The sequence below is a fragment of the Suncus etruscus genome, chromosome 9 (genome assembly GCF_024139225.1).
Source record: "Suncus etruscus isolate mSunEtr1 chromosome 9, mSunEtr1.pri.cur, whole genome shotgun sequence".
NCBI classification, from domain to species: domain Eukaryota; kingdom Metazoa; phylum Chordata; class Mammalia; order Eulipotyphla; family Soricidae; genus Suncus; species Suncus etruscus.
Window position 1 is genome coordinate 88,347,629 of NC_064856.1, and position 16,951 is coordinate 88,364,579.

Genomic DNA, 16,951 nt, shown 5'->3' on the forward strand with positions numbered 1-16,951 from the left:
GGCATATTGTTGGTGTGCCACACATGGGTAGTTTCATTTGGGATTTGCTTTGTTGCTACTCTTTTTTATAGAATTAACAGAGTTTTCATTTAGAGTACTAATTTAACCTCATTTTGTAAATGGTTCGGAAAAGGTTCTCATTTTCAGAGTTGCCCAGAAAAAGGGAAGGAAGGAGGTCAAGGCTGCTATGTATTATGCTGTACTATTGGGTCTTAAGGTACAAATATTGACCTAGCTTGAGTAAGTGGTGGCAGGCACTTTTGGGAGACTGCTAGCTATATCATAGAGCACAATTTTAGGATTCTGGCACAAAGTCTTATTATCTATACTTTTATTAGCTCTCCATCAGGAGATGCCACACTTATTTTAAACTGTGATTTAATATTGTCACCCAGCCAGTTCTTCATTATTCTGAATTAATAAGAAAATAAGAATTAGGTTTTCCTTTAGTGATTATATCAGATACCTTTGGTGGAGGTTTAAAATAGTACTCCAAGATACAGATAAATAAATCTATATCTGGAATCAGGCATATGTTGTAGATTATCTCTTAGTAATAATTTTATTTTTTATAATTGAGGTTAATGGAGCACTTTAATGACTGAATCCAACCATGATTTTTAATGGCCCACAAACTTTTAGAAGAAAAGTTTGGATAATCCTACTAGATAAATGATAATGACTACTTAAGGTACTTTCTGAAAACAATGGTAAAATAAAGTAAGAGATATAAGAAGATTACAACTTAGAAAAATAAGGCCTGTGTTTATTATGAAATGCTCTTATTCTTAATATACTTTTGTGTATGAATGCATATATCAAGGATTTTCCTTTGTTTTCTTTCTGCTTCTATTTTTTTTTTTTTTTTTAGTTTTTGGGCCATGCCCTGTGGTGCTCAGAGGTTACTCCTGGCTGTCTGCTCAGAAATAGCTCCTGGCAGGCACGGGGGACTATATGGGACACCGGGATTCGAACCAACCACTTTTGGTCCTGGATCGGCTGCTTGCAAGGCAAACGCAGCTATGCTATCTCTCCAGGCCCTGCTTCTATTTTATTATATAACAGATGTATAGACTTTCTAGTAATAAACTTTGATAATTTTACATTATATATTGTGGGGCCACTCCCTGTGATGCTCAGAGGTTACTCCTGGCTATGTGCTCAGAAATCGCTCCTGGCTTGGGGAACCATATGGGACATCAGGGGATCGAACTGCAGTCCATTCTAGGCTAGCACTGGCAAGGCAGACAGACACCTTACTGCTTGCACCACTGCTCTGGTTCCATACATCCTATTTTTAATGTTAGGAAAAATAAATATTCTTTAAAGTCTTTATTTTCTATACTGGGGAAAGATTTGGTGTGTTTTTAGTTGTATGCATGCAACTAAATTTTATGTAATTTTAGGTTATATAATGCTTCTTTTTTTCTTTTTCAGCCACACCTGGTGATTCTCAGGGGTTACTCCTGGCTATGCAATCAGAAATCGCTCCTGGCTTGGGAGACCATATGGGATACCGGGGATCAAACCGTGGTTCGTCATAGGCTATTGCATGCAAGGCAGATACCTTGCCACTTGTGCCACCGCTGCAGCCCCTAATATTACACTTTTAATGTATTTATTTGAAGATTAAGTTTATCCATAGAAATGTATCTGAATTCCAAGAATAGAGTATATTTTTCTTTTGCTTTAATTCATTTTTAAATGTTTATGGGCCACACACAGAGCTTCTTGTGATGACTTCTGACTTCATTCCTTATGGTGATATTGGGAATAAACTTAGAGTTATCGTATTGTAAAGCAAGTATATTAAGCACTATACCATATATATATATAATATGCTATTATAAGAATATGTATATTAATCTCCAAATATGAACCTAATTTTAATTAGACATGTCAATTTTTTTATTACATACATGATTGTGTTTGGGTTTTAGTCATGTAAATAACACCACCCATCACCAGTGCAACATTCCCATCACCAATGTCCCAAGTCTCCCTCCTCCCCACCCGACCCCCGCCTGTACTCTAAACAGGCTCTCCATTTCCCTCATACATTCTCATTATTAGGACAGTTCAAAATGTAGTTATTTCTCTCACTAAACTCATCACTCTTTGTGGTGAGCTTCCTGAGGTGAGCTGGAACTTCCAGCTCTTTTCTCTTTTGTGTCTGAAAATTATTATTGCAAGAATGTCTTTCATTTTTCTTAAAACCCATAGATGAGTGAGACCATTCTGCGTTTTTTTCTCTCTCTCTGGCTTATTTCACTCAGCATAATAGATTCCGTGTACATCCATGTATAGGAAAATTTCATGACTTCATCTCTTCTGACAGCTGCATAATATTCCATTGTGTATATGTACCACAGTTTCTTTAGCCATTCGTCTGTTGAAGGGCATCTTGGTTGTTTCCAGAGTCTTGCTATGGTAAATAGTGCTGCAATGAATATAGGTGTAAGGAAGGGATTTTTGTATTGTATTTTTGTGTTCCTAGGGTATATTCCTAGACATGTCAATCTTATTTGACTAAATTATACTCAGGCTTATTATAAATGATATGTATGGTATTACGTATTCTTATATTTTTGAATATATACTGAATAAAATGAGTTCTCCATCACTATGTAAATTTACATCTTTCAATTATTTGACTTATCCATAAGAACAAGTGATAGCTGGGGCAAAACTGTTCCTTGCATGGCATGAACCAAGGTATTTTCATAGTAAGTACTCATTCTCTCTCCCAAGAAAGACTTCAGCCCTTTTTTAAGAATTTATAAATGATAAAATTTGATCACTTACCAAAATATATTTCAATGACATATAAATAAAATGATAATTTCATCTACAAAATACTTCTCAGAACCTATTACTAATATTTGCTTAGATAATAGCCAAAAGTATTTAATATTTTACATGACACATATATTTGCCTTTTTCATTATTTTACTCTTCCTTTTTGGAGGCAATATAGCCTATACTGTGCTTTATCCAGAAATATGAAAGAAGCTTATGCTATTTTGATGCTGCTATACACAAGTTTGCAGTCCCCATAAAATGAGTCTTTAATAATACATATCAGTATTAAGTAATCGTCAATGAAATTTTCTTTTTATTCCCACTAATTTTCTCCCTTTCTAGAGCTTTTGTTAGTCTTCCTTTAAAAAGCCAGGAAAATGCTTGTGTGATTGCAATGAATCAGATTAAATTATAGTACCTTATTTTTCTCTTGAAAAGATTAGATTCTATAGAGAATTTAAAGCACTTAATAGAAGGCTTAATTAATATTATATAAAGTATCCTATCATCAAGGCTATATTACTTTCCTTTACACAGTACCTTTGAGGAGAAATAGAAGCTTTTCTTGGTAATGAACAAAATGAAAATGATGAGTATATACACAAGGTAACTGGAAGAAGTCATGCTGAGAGTGTATTACAGAGTTATCTTAATCCCATATAAGTTTATTAGAAGGCATTTCTATCTGTAATTATAGCCAATGCTATATAAATAAATTGAAACATTGGAATAGAAAAACAGTCTATGGAGAATCAAGGTAAATATGTTTCTCTGGATTCAAATACACTAACAAAACTTAATCTGAGGCATAGAGGGTCTTTTTAATTCTGAAAATCATAGAAGTAGCAGATATTTCTGGGACAACCTATATTTGTAATACATTAACTGAATGTTATGAACTGATGCATGTCTGGTGAACTGAAAATATGGCTGAGGAGATAATGTTCTATACTTGACATTAGAGAGTATAGCAAGAAAAGAAGCAAACTTTAATTACCTGCGAGAGTTTGACTCAAAATAGCTGCAAGCCTTCTGGTCATTAAAGAAAAAAAATTATAGAGACTTTAGAAAAGGAAAGCAATGAATAAGATGTGGAAAACTAGACAAAAAGCTTTAGAATTTAAATAGAATTTTGCAGGGTTCATCTACTTATGCATGAAAAACAGATGTTACAAGCCCTAACCTGCTGTGTTAAGGTTCTTATGATACCAAAACCATCTGGGATTTCCCCTTTGAGAGGTGAGGAGATACATAATTAGTCAAAACATCAGTCTGTCTCTTAATCAGCATGTTACTTAAGCACATCCTGTGGCTGTCTGTCCTTGGTCCCAATTATATCTCAATGGCAAATTGAGTGAATATCTGCCTTAGATAAAAATACTCGGTCTCCAACTCCAGACAAGATTTAAAAATGTACATTTACTTCTAGGAGAGTTAGCAGTTCCTTGAAAGAGAAACTGTATATATAATGTTCTGTATATTAATGTTTTGTTTCAGATCCTGAGACCTAAAACAAGTTTTCTCAAGAACAGTCTTTGGATCCTCTGATCATTAATTTGGCAGTCGTTCTCAAAAGTTCAAATATATAATAATTTAGACTTAATAATTACTCAGTTACATATTATAATGCTTTTTATCACCATTTCAGAATGTTAAATAATTATTGTCACATAACTTATGGCTTTGTTTCTGATCTTTGATTTCTTGAGTATAATATAGTCAGGATTACTAATTAATATAAAAATTATTGTTGCATGGGAAAAAGGAATATTTTATTTTCTAGAGACTAAAAAAACTATAAATGAAGTCTTCTGTTTAGTGACTTCTCCATTTACTAAATCATGCTTTGATATTTTTAAGTACTATTTTGGTAATTTTGACTTTTTAGTAAAAGATAAAATTTCTTTCTCTGATAATATCAAATGAATCCCAAATATTTTTGCTGAACACTGGTAAAATGCATTTATATTTTCACATCTTATGTATGAATGATACTAGTTGTGAGAAAATGCATGTCATGATTATACCAGCTCAGAGAAATAATGAGCTGCATTTAAAAATTATAAGGCAGCTACTTTCTCTGAGCAGGAGCATTTGCCTTTACTTTGTCTTTCCCACAAAACCCAAGATAAGAACAAATTGAACTTTACTCAGAAATTTTACTGCATTTAGGTTCACAGATAAGATTGTGAAGTGTCTCAGAAGCCAGCCTACAAAGAGAATTTATTGTTCACTCTCCCCCCCCCACAATCTATAGCCTACAAAAATGTGTTTCTGATTCTCTTTCTCTATAATAACTGTTTTTAGAAAGAGAATCAGAAGCACATTTTTGTAACTGAAGAGTGAAGTATGTGAGTAGCTTCTTGAATTCTTCATATAAAATTATCATTAAAAACCTCCAAATTTTTACGAAGTTCTATTTATTATAACAGATTAGAAAAAGCAGTTTTGGAATCCATTCTAGCCCTAACGTTCTATACTCAGGCCTTAGGTTCATTTTTTCCTCTGTTTCTTGGCTAGTACTATCTCTTTAGTCCTTACTTTTAAAATAATAATAATAATAATAATAATAATAATAATAATAATAACAGCACTTTATTACATAACATTAGATAAGTTTCAAGGTATACATCATTATAAGTCCTGACATCTGCAATTAGATGGATGATTAGATTAAATTCATAAAAATTAGTTTAAAGGAGAATTTAAAAAATCAAAACTATTGGGGCCGGGCGGTGGCGCTAAAGGTAAGGTGCCTGCCTTGCCTGCGCTAGCCTTGGACGGACCGCGGTTCGATCCCCCGGTGTCCCATATGGTCCCCCAAGCCAGGAGCAACTTCTGAGCGCGTAGCCAGGAGTAACCCCTGAGCGTTACTGGGTGTGGCCCAAAAACCAAAAAAAAAAAAAAAAAATCAAAACTATTTGTAAATCCTAAGGGATTTACTTCAGGGATGTATTGTCTAAATAACTTGGAAGAAAGAAAATTTACATCACTGTAGGCAAATGCATATTTCTTTGGTGAGGCAAGGGTATTTGGAAAGGAATCTCAGAAAAATTTAAATCAAATATTTTTTCTGAAAAGGAGTGATCTGACCTCACCAAAGCCCTAGGCTAAGGCTAAACCTGACCCTACCTAAACCCAAAGTTGGGATGCTCTAGAAAAAAATTGAGCTGCTACAAAGTTCCTAATAAGATTTAACAACTAAAAGACTTTAAGAATTCCAAGTTTTTGCCAAAGCCCCAATAAGAAATTATTTTTTTGTGATGTAGGCGTTGTGGTGAAAGAGTTGGAACACATCCAATTAATGATTCTTTTAGACAATTCACGGTCAGTTCTGCTCTCTGTTCTTGAGACACTAAAAACATTCAGTGCAGTGAATCCCTGTAGAGTCCAGGGATTCCAGCCAGTTAGATCACTGAGATGCACATTGCTTTATACCTCATAGCAAGGTTCTCTTGTTTGCATAATAGCCCCCACCCCACCTTTACAAAGGCTTTATTGTTAGATTACTATTTAACTTCACCATACAATTAAGTGTTTTAACACAAATTTAAAAACTTGTTTGTTTGTTTGTTTACTTTTTGGTTTTTGGGCCACACCCGGTGATGCTCAGGGGTTACACCTGAATAAGCACTCAAAAATCGCTCCTGGCTCTGGGACCATATGGGGCACCAGAGATTGAACCCAGCTCTGTCCTGGGTTAGCCGCATATAAAGTGAATGTCTTACCAGCTCTGGCCCTGAGTTAACACCTTCTTTTCCCACTTTCTTTATGTAATTTTTCTTGTAGACAAAATACCTATTTTTACAAATTTGTTTTCAATCTTATATTTGCTTTATTTCTCTAGATAGTACATACAAGTGAAATCATACAGTGTTTATCTGTGTCCATCTGGCTTGCAAATGACAAGAATACATCTTTAGATTTTTAAAATTATCCATATTCAGCAGGTCAAAAATTTGTACTACAGTATGTAACATTACCAAAGTCATTCCTCCACTCTGAATTCAATCCAATTATATTATTTGATTTTGGAAATGGATTTTGAACTCGGGCCTGTTTGACTAATCAAATGATCATTTTCCTATTCTTTTTTATTTAAATGCTGAGCAGCTGAGCTGTGTTTGGGAGAGCAGCGATTTCTATTACACCAACAGAGGGAACTGCCATTCCAAAAAAAAAAAAAATCAAAAGCCAAGTTGGATAAGGGACAATATGCCCTATCACTGAAGGAGACACAAGAGAAATGCAGCAAAATGTCACCTCATACACAATGACTACAGGATTACTAAAATCTAATTAGCCATTTCATTAACTGAGAACTGTCTGTGGACATGGCAAACAATAGAAACTCAGAAGCACTCATTCATTGGAAATGTATGGGTCTGTTAGGGAGACTGTTCAATAATTTGTTTTCTGCATATCTTTTTCAGGTAGTGAAGGTGGAGCTCAAAAATTATTTGACTTACTCTAAGAGTATCTATCAGAATTTTTTAAAACTAAGCTCACTTATACATAGCCAAATCAAGTAGTGTAATATAATAATAAAAATAGTGCCTTAAAGAGTCAATTTCCTTACCTCATCACATAACAGTTAATTAAGTAATTTATAGACAAGGTATATGAAAGACCATATCTAAAATATATTATCAAGCATATGTTACTCATACCATTGTATTTTCAGTAGCATTCACACCATCTATGGTTACCTTACTATATTAAAGCTCAATGAAACAGTTTCCTGTTTCATTTGTTTTTCTAATAACAGGTTTTAGTGTCTAAAATATTTTTCAAATGAGTGTATAAAATAACTTTTAAGAGAAATAGAGTTTTACCTTCAAATGAGAGTAGTATTAATCCAAGAGAATTGAAAAGAAAATGATGATGATGTTACAATTAGAGAAACAAATTAATCAATTTTCTAAGAAATGGTAAGAATAGCTAACAAATTTGAAGAAGGATATTCTTGTAGATAAAACCCACTGTTTCCTGGCCTGGGAAACTAAAACTTAATCTGGGAAGCTTAAACACTACTACAACCAGAAAGACTCAAGATTTAACAAAGACTAGGACTAGATGAACAACCAGTTCCTGGAACCAGACCACTTGGGTACACCAGGAACTACAGCAATGGACAAATAGCTAGATGGCAACCACAACCTGGGTATGGGGATAGATAATTTCCTCTCACTGACCCTAAAACCCTCCCTAGACATTTATCTGATGTAGCATATATCCTATTACCAATCCTAGTCATTTGTCTAATGCAATCTAGAATGAGGACCTATAGTTTTAAAAATCAAGTACCCAAAGGCAGAAATCTCATAAATTCTTTATTAAAAAAAGGACGTGACCCCACGAGGGATCTCCACATTTTTTTAGGAAGTGGTTGACCCCAGCATGCTGAAATAAAACTCCCTTCATTTCTTGCAGTACTATCTGTATCTTTAAGTTTTTGTGGAATGGATATTGAGTCTGGAAGCTAACACCACACTTCCAAACATGAGTAGAAATGCACAATCAAGCAGCAAAACATTTACTAATATATGTTTGTTTGCCGCTAAAATAAATCTTATTTTCTATTTAATCAATTTTTAGTTAATTAATTCATATTCTGCATCTAACTCTCTCCCTCTGACTTATTTCACTCAGCATAATAGATTCCATGTACATCCAGGTATAGAAAAATTTCATGACTTCATCTCTCCTGACACCTGCATAATATTCCATTGTGTATAGGTACCACAGTTTCTTTAACCATTCATCTTTTGAAGGACATCTTGGTTGTTTCCAGAGTCTGGCTATTGTAAACAGTGCTGCAATGAATATAGGTGTGAGGAAGGGAGTCTTAAATTTTATTTTTGTGTTCCTACAGTATATCCCTAGGAGTGGTATAGCTGGATTGTATATGAGCTAATTTCCAGTTTGGGAAGGAATCTCCATATCTCTTTCCATAAAGGTTGGACTAGACTGCATTCCCACCAGCAGTGAATAAAATTTCCTTTCTCTCCTCTCCACATCCCAGCCAGCACTGCTTGTTCTCATTCTTTGTGATGTGTGCCAATCTTCTATGTTCTTCTTATACAGCAATAAGGATAGGGAAGAAATGGACATTAAGAAAACAACCCCATTCACATTAGTGTCACACAAACTCAAATATTTTGGAGTCAACTTGACTAAAGACATGAAGAAACTATACAATGAAAAATATAAAACCCCGTTCCAAGAAATAAGAGAGGACACACGGAAATGAAAACACATGCCCTGATCATGGATTGGTAGGATTAACATCATTAAAATGGCAATACTGCCCAAAGCATTGCATAGGTATAATGCAATTCTTTTAAAGATATCCATAACTTTCTTCAAAGAAGTAGATTAAACACTTCTAAAATTCATGTAGAACAATAAACACCCAAGAATAGCTAAAGCAATCCTTGGTTCAAAGAATATTGGAGACATTACTTTCCCCAATTTTAAACATTATTAAAAATCAATAATTATCAGAAAAGCATGGTATTGCAATAAAGACAGACCCTCAGATCAATAAAATAGCCTGAATACTCAGAGATTTTGATAAAAGGGCAAGAAATTCTAAATGGATCAAGGAAAGTCTCTTCAACAAGTTGTGTTGGCACAACTGGTTAACCACTTGCAAAGAAGCCAACTCAGACCCCCAGCTAATACCATGTATGAAGGTACAATTCAAATGGGTTAAAGACCTTGATATCAGACCTGAAATTATAACGTATATAGAAAAACACATAGGTAAAATACGTTATGACATTGAGCCTAAAGGCATCTTATAGGAGAAAACAGCACTCTCCAAAGAAGTGGAAGCAGAGATAAACAGATGGAAATATATTAAGCTGAGAAGCTGCTGCACCTCAAAGGAAATAGTGCTCAGAATGCAAGAGCCACCCACTGTGCGGGAGAATCTATTCACCCAATACCCATCAGATAAGGGGCTAATATTCAAAATATACAAAGCACTGACCGAACTATACAAAAAAAAATCTAATCCCATCAAAAAATGGGGAGAAGAAATGAATAGACACTTTGTCAAAGAAGAAATATAAATGGCCAAAAGGCACATGAAAAAAATGCTTCTCATCATTAATCATCAGGGAGATTCAAATCAATTACTTCATATACTTAAAGGTCACATTTATTTTATTTTTAATAAAATACACAAAAAATCAATTGCCAATTGTCTACTATAAATGCTGACTATAATTTGTGACTTGATCAGTCATAATTTTATTTTGTTACATGGAAAAATCCTAAAACACTTCCAGCTACTGTCAGAGAATGACATACCCTTGGCCTAGATGAAGTATTTGTGTAACTTACTAAGACCTTCCTCTCAGGGGTCTTCAAACTACGGCCCGCGGGTCACATATTGTATTTATTCCCATTTTGTTTCTTCACTTCTAAATAAGATATATGCAGTGTGCATAGAAATTTGTTCATAATTTTTGTTTTTACTATAATCTGGCCCTCCTACAGTCTGAAGGACAGTGAACTGGCCCCCTGTTTAAAAAGTTTGAGGACCCCTGCGCCGTCTAGATAAAGTGTTCATGTAACTTACTGATACTTGTAAAAAAATGAGAAAATATTTCCTCTGTTAAAATCATAGAAAGGGAATAGGCAGTAGTGAACAATAGTGCTTACCTTGCATATGCGGATCAGAATGTGATCCCTTTAACTATTATGGCCCCTCAGAAAGACCAGAAATGAACCCTGTGCTCAGCTAGGAGTTAGCTCAACCAGGCTCAGGCCTGATAGTAGGCAGGTATGGCCTTAAACAAACCAATCAAACAACACGACCAAAACATAAGCAAGAAATACAGAAAAATAAATAAATGAAGGCACTGCTTTTAGGCAAAGGACAATGGAAGCAAGAAAGGCATATAATTTGAAATTTGTCAGTAATGGTTCCAACATAAGAAAGACTATTCCCCAAAGTATTATTAAGCTATCTACAACTATTATGTAATTGAATATATACCATTCTGCGCATTAAAAAACAATATGTTATGACAAAAATTATAGAATTAAAAAAGTGAGCAAGTTAATGTCATTATGAACACTAGGATTTTGATTATACTGTAAATCAAATATAATCCTTCATAAAAATTACATGGTAGTTTGAGTTGGCTGCCAGAGTAATTACAAACTGATGATCAGATAAGCAGATGGACTCTTTTATTCACAGTATGCTGAATAATCTGTTTGATTTATTGTTTTACTTGAGGGTGGAAGAAAGTAACAGGTATTGTAAGGAAAATGCAAGAATTTTTTAAATAAAGTAATTATAAAAAAAGTTTCGAGAAAAATGACTGACCTTTCTGCTTCTCATCTTAAGGTTACATGTCTGAAAATAACACAGGACAAAATATAAGGCAAATGCCTAACCAATTAAGAAACACTTATAGCTCTGTAAACTATCACTCTCTAGATGCAAAGTCTGATTTAGCCCCATAAGTTCAAGACATTAGTATGCTACAAAAAAGTCCATATGCAGAAAAACACAAAAGTACAAGAAAATTGTGGTGATTCAGGACATTTAATAATTTCCCTGATATATTGAATTTGTTTAAAAACTAATTTTCTACCAAGAGCAGGCACCAGAGCAAGCAAACAAACCTAATAATAGAATATAGGTTTAGAATACCAAAACGATGAGATTAATGAAGTAATGTATTGTATTGGAGATAATCTCATTAAAGAACCCTTGAGTAACAGAATTGGTTATTTTAAAAGTAAAGTAATTTTTCTCAGGAGCATTTCTTGTTCTTTATATTTATAGGAGACGATATCACTCTAAAAATAGAATTTGAATTGGACTATTAAAAAGAAAAAGAAACTATTAGCCCTTTATTATTAATGACTAATGAAAATCACTAATACTACTTGAGGAGAATACAGTGCAAATGCCTGCTTATTTAAATTGATGTCTCTAGGATATTTTTGTTTATAAGTATTGATCATTAGAAATTATAATCTTATTATAAATGCTAGTGGAAATAAACTTACAATATATTTCTCAAAGTCCAACTCCCAGGAGAAATTAACATTTTTAAATGACTTCTAATTTTATGAACTATGGATTTTATTGTCTGCACACAATATTAGTCTCAGTTTTTTAAATGATCAAATGAGGTTAATATTATATTAATATTATATAAGCTCAGAGAAAATCCATAGGGATTTTAAATGATCACAAATAATAAGATAATTATATTTCATACTATATATATTACTTACATGTGTGAAGTTCTCTTAAACAAAATGTAAATAATGTGTTGAAAAACTAAATCTTGGGAGCTGAAGAGATAGCACAGTGGTAGGATGTTTGCCTTAGAAACAGAGGACTTTGGTTCGAATCCTGGCATCCCTTGTGGTCTCCGGACCCAGCCAGGAGCGATTTCTGAATGTAGAGCCAAGAGTAACCCCTGAGAGCTGCTGAGTGTGACAAAATAAAAGGAAAAAAGAAAAAAAGAAAGAACAAAAGAAAGAAGGAAGGAAGGAACGAACGAAGCAAGGCAGGAACGAAGGAAGGAAGGAACGAAGGAAGGAAAAGGAAGGAAGGAAGGAAGGAAGGAAGGAAGGAAGGAAGGAAGAAAGAAAGAAAGAAAGAAGAAAGAAGGAAGAAGGAAAGAAAGAAAGAAAGAAAGAAGAAAGAAAGAAAGAAAGAAAGAAAGAAAGAAAGAAGAAGAAAGAAAGAAAGAAGAAAGAAAGAAAAGAAAGAAAAGAAAGAAGAAAAGAAAGAAGAAGAAAGAAAGAAAGAAAGAAGAAGAAAGAAGAAAAGAAAGAAAAGAAAGAAAGAAGAAAGAAAGAAAGAAAGAAAAGAGAAAAGAGAAAGAAAGAAGAAAGAAGGAAGGAAAGAAGGAAAGAAAAAGAAGGAAAGAAAGAAAGGAAAGAAGAAAGGAAAGAAAGAAGGGAAGGAAAGAAAGAGAAAGAAAGAAAGAAAGAAGAAAGAAAGGAAAGAAAGAAAGAAAGAAAGAAAGAAGAAAGAAAGAAAGAAAAAAGAAAGAGAAAGGGAAAGAAAGAAAGAAGAAAGGAGGAAGGTAGGAAAGGAAGAAAGAAAAAGAAAAAAGGAAGGAAAGAGAAAAAGAAAGAAGGAAAGAAAAAAGAAAGAAAGAAGAAAAGAAAGAAAGAAAGAAAAAGAAAAGAAAGAAAGAAAGAAAGAAAGAAGAAAGAATGAAAAGAAAAGAAGGAGAGAAAGAAAGAAAGAGAAGAAAGAAAAGAAGAAAGAAGAAAAGAAAGAAAGAAAGAAAGAAAGAAAGAAGGAAAGAAGGAAAGAAAGAAAGAAGGAAAGAAGGAAGGAAAGAAAGAAGGAAAGAAAGAAGGAAAGAAAGAAAGAAGGAAAGAAGGAAGGAAGAAAGAAGGAAAGAAAGAAAGAAAGAAAGAAAGAGAAAGAAAGAAAAAGAAAGAAAAAAGAAAGAAAAGAGAAAGAAAGAAAGAAAGAAAGAAAAAAAAGAAAAGAGAAAGAAAAGAAAGAAAGAAAGAAAGAAAGAAAGAAAAAGAAAGAAAGAAGGAAGGAAAGAAGGAAAGAAAGAAGGAAGAAAAGAAGGAAAGAAGGAAAGAAAGAAGGAAAAAAGAAAGAAAGAAAGAAAGAAAGAAAGAAAGAAAGAAAGAAAGAAAGAAAGAAAGAAAGAAAGAAAGAAAGAAAGAAAGAAAGAAAGAAAGAAAGAAAGAAAGAAAGAAGAAAGAAAGAAAAGAAAGAAAGAAAGAAAGAAAGAAAGAAAGAAGAAAGAAAGAAAGAAAAAAGAAAGAAGAAAGAAAGAAAGAAAGAAAGAAAGAAAGAAAGAAAGAAAGAAAGAAAGAAAAGAAAAGAAAGAAAGAAAGAAAGAAAGAAAGAAAAAGAAAGAAAGAAGAAGAAAGAAGAAAGAAAGAAAGATAAGAAAGAAAGAAAAGAAAAGAAAGAAGAAAGAAAGAAAGAAAGAAAAGTTAAATCTCTTCTATAAAGGAAACTAACTTATGCTTTGGCTCATTGAACATATTTTATATGAGCTACTCTGTAGTACCATTATGTTAAAAATGTCATCTAGGAAGCTATGGGAATTTTTAACATATTTTACTGTATCTATAACATCTAATTACATATATAAAGGTAAAGCATATATAAAGATAAAGCAATTTAATTGCTTGTTTTTTCTCAGTGTTGAGACCTATACTGGTATTGCAAAAGCAAATCTGATAAAACTGTTAAATGTCAGAAAAATTTTAACTCCATGACACCAGGACATACAATTAAAAATGTATTCTTCATCAAAAATAATTATGAAAATAATGTTGCCTAAGGACAAGAAGGGCCTTCATGAAATAACAATACTATCAAATCTCAATCATAGAGAATATTTTTACATTATTTGATATTTTGTGCTACAAATTCAGAAACAATTCTATTCAAAACTAATCAGTGGAATCAGTATTCTAAATTATATATACCTAAGTTAAGTCAGTATTATCAAATGATGAATTAATAAAGGTAACAAAATGTTCTGAATAAAAGATCTATTCAATTAGTTCCACATAATATAGAACGAAAAATTCTTTGACAAAGAATCAGATTCTACATTGAGACTAACATTTAAGAAGCTATTCTTTGATGTATTTTTAATTAATAAAAGCTAATATTCAAATTATAACAGTATATATATAATATATATAACAATATATTATATAATTATAAATTATAATATCCAAATTATAACAAATTATAATTTCTTTTCGTTTGTTTGTTTTTGTTTTTGAATCACACCCAGCAGAACTCAGGGGTTACTCATAGTTCTTCACTTAGAAGTCGCTACTGGCAGGCTGGGGGGACCATATGGGATGCCGGCATCTGAACGGCCATCCCTGCAGGATCAGTTGCATGCAAAGCAAATGCTTTAACGCTGTGCTATTTCTCTGGTCCCTATTATAGACTTTTCAAATAGGACTTTCTTTTTTTTCTGTATAACTGTATATGAAGCTAGATATTTTTTAAACAGTTTTCACAGTAGTAATTAAAACAAAAATTTGCATAACTAAGCAAGTATTAAAATCTAATTTTCAGTTGAGTAAATCTTAAATTTGTAAAAAAAAATATTCTTGCTACTTATTTTCTTTTGAGAAGGCAACATTTTAAATGAATAATTTTATCCAATAATATATTTTTAATTTTGTTGTTGTTTTTTGCATCACACCCGGCAGCACTCAGGGGTTACTCCTATCTCTACAGTAGGAAATCTCTCCTGGTAGACTTGGGGAACCATCTGGGATGCCGGAATTCGAACCGTAGTCCTCTGCATGCAAGGCAAATGCTCTACCTTCATGCTATCTCTCCGGCCCCTATATTTTTAAATTCTTTAAAACATCTTGACTTACAAAATTATTCCTATTTGATTTTTAAATATACAATGTTCTAACATACATGATCATGTAAGCTTCACAACACCAGTGTCTCCAATTTTTCTTCTACTCCTCCCCACCCCCACATCTGACAGGCAGTTTTTTTTTTAAAATAGAAATAAACATGTTTATTTTTCTTTACTTTTTATTTTTATTTTTTTATTTTAATCAAAGTGGATTTCATATCTTTCACAGTAAAAAGGCAGTTTTTAAAAGACAACTATTACTCTTTAGTTTTTTTAGTCTTCCGATAAATACTTTTTTATATTAAAAATTTATTGAAATAAACCCCAGCTAACATCATGTATGAAGGTTAAATCCAAATGGATGAAAGACCTCAATATCAGACCGGATATATAGATATATAGAACAACACGTAGGTAAAACACTCCAGGACATTGTGACTAAAGGCCAAAAGACACATGAAAAAAAAATGCTCCACATCACTAATCATTAGGGAGATGCAAATCAAAACATCTATGAGGTACCACCTCACACCCCAGAGATTGACATCACAAAGAATGAGAACAAGCAGTGTTGGCAGAGATGTGAAATAAGTCAGAAAGATGCAGAATTGTCTATGAGTTTTAAGAAATATGAAAGACATTCTTGCAATAAAAACTTTCAGACACAAAAGAGGAAAGAGCTGGAAGTTACAGCTCACCTCATGAAGCTCACCACAAACAGGCATGAGTTTAGTTTGAGAAATAACTACGTTTTGAACTTTCCTAATAAAGAGAATGTACGAGGGAAATAGAAAGCCTGTCTAGAGTACTAGGTTGGGTGGGGAGGAGAGAGATTTGGGACATTGGTGATGGGAATGTTGCACTGGTGATGGGTGGTGTTCTTTACATGACTGAAACCCAAACACAATCATGTATGTAATAAAGTTGTTTAAATAAAAAATATTGAAATAATATTTAACTAATCATTTTAAGCATGTATTAAATAATTATTTTATGTTGAACATTAATAGATATATTTTTTAAAATTAAAATTACCTGTCTTTTGGGGGCCAGAGCAGTAACACAGCAGTAAGGCATTTGCCTTGCACACAGCTGACCTAGGATGAACTGTCCTATATGGTCCTTCAAGCCAGGAGTTATTTCTTTTTTTTTTTTTAATATCCCATGTCCTTCCTCCCCACCCCACACCAGCCTGTACTCTAGACAGGCTTTCTACTGAATGAGGGAAGTAGAAAGAAGTTATTTCTAAGCACATAACTAGGAGTAACACTAAGCATCACCAGGTGTGGCCCCAAAACCAAAATAAAATATAATAAAATTACCAGTTTTAATTTTAAATGTGGTGTATGAATAGATAAAAATCACATTATGTTTTCATATTAAATGGATATTCAGACCAAAATGTTAAGTTGTAAATTGATCCCGCAATCATTCTTACTTTTCCCTATTGGTTTCCTCTTTTGACATTATTATGCATATATTTTAAAACTTCCTTTAAATGCTCAAATGCTCATTTATTGTTTTTTATCATTATTGATAAATAACAGCTTATCAGGTGAATGTTTCAGTGGGCACTTGCTGATAAAGTAGCATGCCTCTAAAAGTAATATTGTATTTCTTGATTTATTTTCTTATAGCAGTTAAAATATTTGTATTCTTTATTCTTGACTTGTGTCTAATAATAGTTCAGTCAATAATTAACTGGTGACAGATGAGATATTTTGCTTTTTGCTGATTGTTAAAATAATTGCCTTGGTAGGTAGTTTTGAAAATATGGTCTA